The following is a 7237-nucleotide window of genomic DNA, read 5'->3' as shown; positions in this document are numbered from 1 at the left end:
AACTCTGCGATGAACCAACTGTGAAAGATGCAGTCCAAAGAGAGAAAAGACAACTCGGAAATGAACCAATCATCGTACAAAAAACCGAATGGTCACACGAACTGCCTAACAAAGGTCAAAACAAAATCCGAATCAAAAGAGCTTACGAAAGCTACCGCGAACGAATGCGAAAGAAGGAAAAAGAACGAGCCGCGAGAAGAGAAAGCTTAAAGAAAAGGAAAGCGAAGGACGAAGACACTATACTGACGTTGCTTAAAAAACTGAAGGATAAGAAGAAGAAACTGAAGGCGCTGAAACTAAAGAAGAGAGATTTAAGAGAGCTGGAGGAAGGACTACATGAAAATGTGGACTTGGATGACATCTATGACGAAGAAATAGCTCCGTTGAGGAACAAACGGTCCGTTTTCGTGCTAGAACCGAGTAACGAGAGGGGAAAACCAAAAACTTCGCAGGAAATTAAAAGACTTCGAGATATCATGGGATCCGACTACGACAAAGGGGCTTTCAAACGCGTCGACCGCAACGAAGTACTGGACATGATACAGAATAAGGCTGTCGATAGAAACGGCTGTATTGATCCTCGGGCGTTCGCGACACTCACGGCAAGTAAGCACAGAACGACGATCAAATTTGATAGAAAAGGTACGGATTATGAAGATCGCGAAGGAGACCGGAACAATATGGAGGAAATTTTCAACCTCGAAAAGAATAAAATTAAAACTACAAATCCAACAATGGAAGCGTTGAAGAAATTCTATCGCGAATATGACAATCGGGTGACAACAACGCCCAATCCTATGGACGCGTTGAAGAATCTCTACTTTAAAAGTATAACTAAAGGAAATAAACGAAAGAGGAGAGGATTAGGCGGTGACCAAAACGTCAACCCTATTCAAGACAAAGAACAAAACCAATTACAAAATCAAGAAGAACATAACCAAATGAATGAAGAGATGGACAAACTTAGTTTTAGACAAAAATACAGCGGCGGTGCAGTAGCGGACAGTAAAACTCTTCTGAAAGACGAAACACTTTTGAAGGTCGAAACAAAAACTGCTGTCGACAGCGAAGTACATAAAATCAAAGGCCGAGCTATAAAACACCGAGTCAAGAGACAGGCGAACCGAACGAAATCCTGGGCAAGTTGCTTTGAAGATAGCATCGATAGGGACGCCTCCCCACCGAGTCAACTAACGATCAACTGGTTTACACCACTACCCTACTCAGTGTCCGATGATTCGAAATTGCCACTATTCGACCTCGACTCGGACTCGAAGAAACACTACTTCTGGCCGACGCCTTTGAGAACGACACGAATCACTTCGCCGAGAGTGAAACGAACGCCGGTGTGGCCTGACGCGCATACGAGAGTAAAACGAATAGTGACGTCCTCGGAAGAAGAACCAAACCAATGCAACCAAGAACCAAACCACAACCAAACTGTTGACCAATACAACCAAACTGTAGATACAAAGCTCTACGATAGGGAAGAACTTGAAGAACTAAACCAATGCAACCAAACTGTAGATATAAACGCCGATAGCGAAGACTACGATGGTCCAGATGCCAGTGTGGACATCACGAACAGAACTGCCGTCAAAATCCGCGTCAAACGTCAGTTCTACAAGCACCAGGAATACCGGGAACATAACAGTCAGTTTCCACAGCCCAGTGGGTCTTACTTTGTGCGACGCGCGGCCGTCAGGAAGGCACAGCGATCACGGATGTTTTTCAGAAATATGAGCCTAGATGGAATGAAAGCTTTGGCGGATAAAGACACCAATGAGTTTAACAAAGAGGTGCAGAGTGGGCTGGAAAGGATTTCTTCGGACGAGGCGAGGTTTGTGTACATGGGCTTCAGGAAATACAGCACAAGGGGGCCGATAGGAATGCGAAACTTGACCATGAAAACGATACCGACGACGGAGCCAACGGAATTACTGGAGCAAAAGACAGTCCAAGAGATGGGATCACTGCAGCAAGAAACGAAGCCCACGACAGTCCAAGAGTCAAGGGAATCACAAGATATTGACGAGAACGACAAGGATGCAATCAAAGGCATGTGTTACGCCAATCCTGAATTCCTATCGACCAGCCTCCCTCCAGACAGGATGAGGGAAAGCGCGGAGTTTAAAGACAACCATGGACACTTTCCAAGCACTTTGATATTCATGGACAAGACAACGCAGAGAGGGGAAACAGACAATGTTGAAATTGAATTGGGGAAAATTGAAGAAACGCGAACTGAATCCTTTGATACAAACGCAGAGGGTATGTCCACCAAAGATGGTCAACAGAAAATAACGTTTATATTAGCTGATGATGATGACGATAACAAATACTGGAAGGAGAGACACCCAGACAAAACCGTGGAAGAAACACATGCAGAAATCCCGGAAACAGATCCATCGCGAAACCACTACCGCCACCTGTCCGGCATGAGCAAGGTATTGCATGAGAGTTTCCTGATCAACACCAAGAACGACAAGGTGACGAAGAAATATCGCATCATTCAGAAAGATCATCTGAAGGTCAGACCATCCGACGGTCCTATCCTGGCGCCCATTATCCCACTGTTCCCACCGTACGTGTACGCGTTCAATACGACGAATCAGAGAAACGAACTCGTTACGCAGTACCAGAGATTCGCCAACGTCGAAGCCATGTTGAACTTTACAGACAAGAAGAAGATCATTCACATGAGAGACATCCAGTTGAAGCCCGTCACCAGATTTCTGTCTTCCGGGAATAAGGTGTTCGACAATTTCCTATTTGAAAAACGCCCGGACACGGTGTATTCTCTCTTCGAGAAGAAGGAAGGACTCACTGGCAGACGATTGGAATCCTTTGAAGGATATCTTGGTACGGTGAAGCGATTCAAACCTGCGGAGAAAGCGTATACGTTCTTATCGTACAGGAAAGTTGAGCCAACCAGGCACAGCACGCGGTGGAGAAAGGAAAATGTGACGTACGTTTTTTACACGAACAAAGGACACGAGAAGACACCGTACACCATGAGTCGAGTGCCAAAAAATGTCACGCGGTTTATCTTCCTTAACAAAACTGTTAAGAAAGATTTCAACAGAAGCACCAAGTACATTTTCCAGATGAACAGTGACACAAGTCCGTGGCGAGAGAAAGGCAAGGATCTGACCAAGTACAAGTTCTTCAGCAATGACAACTTCACAACCCACCGCCTGCCAAGCAAGATACAAAAGTACAACTTTGTCGTTCAAGACAAAGATATCCTCCTCAACGCGTATTTGGAAAGTCAAAAAGAAACACCCAAAGAAAAAGCGACGGATCTGTACGAACAAAAGATCAAACTATTGAACGAACTCAACATAAATCTGGACACGTTGAAATGTTACAACTTCAGTCTCGCCGATTTACAACTGATAAAGCAGCTCCGACAGGATAAGGACGCGAACAAAGAACTATCTAGCTTTGAAAATCTCATTCTGGAATTCTTTTATCGACAAGAGCTGAGAGCCAACCATGTCAAGGCGCTCAGCACGAAACAAACAACACTCTTCCACCTAACCGATGACGATGACGAGTATATAGATGTGGAAACAACAACTCATTTGGATACAGAAGAACGAGATGTGCGATATAGTGTGGAACAGGACGAAGTAAACCCGGGGAATATAGACGAAATGCTCCAAGTAAATGAAAACCAGACGGTCCAATCGAGAGGCATAAGGCGGAACGAATTCATCAAACTGTTAAAACTCAAGCTGGATAGGGAAAGCAAAAGGAACCACAGCAGTTTGGAAAAGACTATGATCGATGCGTTCAACAAGAGAATTATGACAACGTTAATGGCAAGGAAGAAAAGACAAGTAGACCGGGCAAACCTAGTTGAAAATAAAAACTTTGCCAAAACACTTTTTAGAAGACAATACAGTGGTGGTGTACTGAAGAAAGGAATTATTCGAAAAGGTGATTTGAAAGCTCACACTATGTTAGCCAACTTACAGAGTCTAATTGAAACCCACAGTAGAATTAGGAACAAGAGAAGTAAAAGGTCTTGTAGCCATAACTCAAGTCGTAAATGCAACGCCAATAGTATTCCAAGTTTTGAAAATTTCAAATCGGCAGATATATACCGGACGTTCGAGGTGCATCCGCGCCGCAATCATTTGAACGAAACGGAAAGCGCAAGGTGGAGTTCTACTTGCGAGACTAACTCGTCAGACGAGTATGATTCCGAAAGTTATAGAGTACCGTTCGATCCGTGCGATGCTTTTAGACAAACGTTTCCGTCCGGTTCCGTTTTAGATCCGGCGGAATTTTCCACGCAGGGGACGACGTCAGGGTTAACATGGGGGGTTAAAAAATTCGAAAACTTTGAGGCGTACGATATAAGCGGACGCATGGGGAAGACGAAGAAACCATTTGACATTCACTACTTTGACGAGGAAATGAAACGCGAGGACGAACTCATACGGAAGGGTCTCTTGGTGACGACTACGTACAAAACGCCGACGCCACTTGATAAAAATAAATTTTATGGATTTTCAGATGAGGAACGAAAGCTGTGCCGAATATACGTGACAAGCGACGTGGTGTCAAATATCATGGAGAAGTATAAGCTGACGAGCACGAGAAGTTTGCAAGAGCTGCTGCGATTCACTTACTTCTACAACCTGTACAAAAAGAATCAGACGAAGGCGGCAAAGAAGACAACAAAGGCGCTTCAATGGGAATACAGGAGATACAAGAGAGAGGCAGACCACGCGAGCAATCAAAGAGATGGTGGTCCCGTCAATCAGAGAAATATCGTTTTTGATCCAAACCAAAGTTTTGAAGAAATAGACCCGAGCTTTTTTAATAAACAAACTGTCACTCAAAACGAAATTCGTGAGGAAGTGGACAATGATTTACAAACCGAAGCTAATACAATCGGAAACACTGATAGTAGCAACCGAATTCGTGAGGAAGTGAACAATGATTTACAAACGGAAGGTGATACACTGGGCAACACTGATACCGACAAGACTAACAAGAGAAAAAGAAGAATGAGAAATAGATTTCGCGGGATGCTATTTGTAAAAGTACAAAGCACGACAAGAAGGGGTCGAAACCGACAGATCATTACGAAAGCTCGAAATATAAGAAAACATCTGTTCAACCTACTACAGGACCAACCTGACCGACGCGATGGATGTCTAGTTCTACCACAAAAGCTCAAAACCATAAAAACACGAAAAGGCTTCAGAGCATTGAACGACTTTCTCGTTGTGAGGTCAAAACCTCACGGAATGAAACAAATGAAAGCAAGACATTTTGAAGCAACCGGCACGACATTCCCTACGCTGGTAAACTGTACGCCTTTCATACAAAACTTTGACAAATATAGAGGCATGTTCGAACAGAAAATAACAGCAGAAGAGGAAGACACAACTAGAAGATTTAAAACTTTGAAAGATATTATTCTGAACAAAACGGAGGAGGACATCTTATTTAAAGCTTGGTTAGAATACAAACAGAGTGGAAAAACGATGGACATTCAGCAAAGATATAGACGAGATATACAGGATCCTGATGAGAACGTCAATATACAAAATAAAAATAAGGAAGGAATAAGATCGAAACCAAAAATTGTTTCAAGACAAAACCAAAGAGTTCCAAACTCACAAAGACAACCAAACACACAAATACAATTTCAGACAACTCAAAGAAATAAAACTCAACGAGATTATGGTGCTTTTCTTAAAAACTTAATGGGCCACTCTGCAGAACGATGGAAAACTACAACGGAGAACGAGAAATACAAAAAGTACAACTTTGAAGAGTATCAAAAACTGTATGACGCCAAAGTTGCAGAGATGCATTCAAGACGGGCGAGAACACAGGACCAAATATTTATCCAAAACTATATTGAAAAAATTAATCCCAATGAACAATCGAGAACGGTTGCAGGACAAGCACTGTACAGAAGACCAAACAACTATGCAAACCCCAGTGGAAGGGACAACTACATGATCAGGAGGCGAAATCTAACAATCTTAAAAGAGTGTGCAAAAGCAGACGTCTACAATCCATATTATGAAAATAAGAATTTATATAATGAAAAAGACTGGAGGAGGTTTGATGTTTATGCGGATGACTCGCGGTTGAACGACCGTTTCGTAGAGGAGGAGATGGAAAGAAGACCGACCATGATCCCCCTACTCATTACTCAAGTTTATCAGGCCAAAGTATATAAAAACCGTGAAAACCGTGATAAATTTAAAAGAGATCTTACTACTGACTGGCATTTGATCGAACGCACAGCGCCAACCGATCCTGAATACGAATTCGACATGAAACATATCTCTCGAGTTCCAAATCAACAACCTAAACGTCCAGGAAAAACGCCCTATGAAAACAGCGCAATCTTCAACAACCCTGATTCGGACACCGAAGAAAATAGACAAAAATTTGAAACGGACATGCGAGACTTTTTCGGAAGCGACATTGAAACCATGACCGAAATTGACAAGCAACGCGAAAGAATCCGAGAGAACTTTATAAAACAACTAGAAGAAAAAGAAAGAAAAGAGAAACTGCAGAAAGAGGAAGAAAAATTAAAGGGTGCAACCCAAAGTCCTCGAAATAGGAGAAAGAGAGAAGAAGATTGGCATCTAATAGAACACACAGCCCCTACTGATCCTGAATATGAATTCGACATGAAACATATATCTCGAGTACCAAACCAACAACCAAAACGTCCAGGGAAAACACCTTATGACAACAGCGCAATATTTAACAACCCTGATTCTGATACCGAAGAAGATAGACAAAAGTTTGAAAAGGATATGCGTGACTTTTTCGGAAGCGATATTGAAACCATGACCGAAATTGACAAGCAACGCGAAAAAATCCGAGAGAACTTTATAAAACAACTAGAAGAGAAAGAAAGAAAAGAGAAACTAGAAAAAGAAAGAAACAACGTCAACGCAACAAAAAGAGCCAAACGGGAAGTGCAGAAAACAATAAATATTGGTCCACCAATTGAAAATATAAGAATGAGATATAGTGGAGGATTTGTGAATCAAGCGAACAATGTGCCAAAACATGATACCGATGGAAACCCAAATGCCAAAGAGAGTCCACTGAATGTTAAACCCGAAGGAAAGAATATAAGAGAGATGTATGATGAGCTTTCAGGTTCAAAGCAAGACATACTTCCACCACATATCAAAGGACAAAAAACAACAAAAGACCCCTTGATAGTTGGACAATATTT

This window comes from Diaphorina citri, unplaced genomic scaffold, assembly GCF_000475195.1.
Source record: "Diaphorina citri unplaced genomic scaffold, Diaci psyllid genome assembly version 1.1 scaffold3160, whole genome shotgun sequence".
NCBI lineage: Eukaryota > Metazoa > Arthropoda > Insecta > Hemiptera > Psyllidae > Diaphorina > Diaphorina citri.
This window is presented reverse-complemented; position numbering follows the sequence as displayed.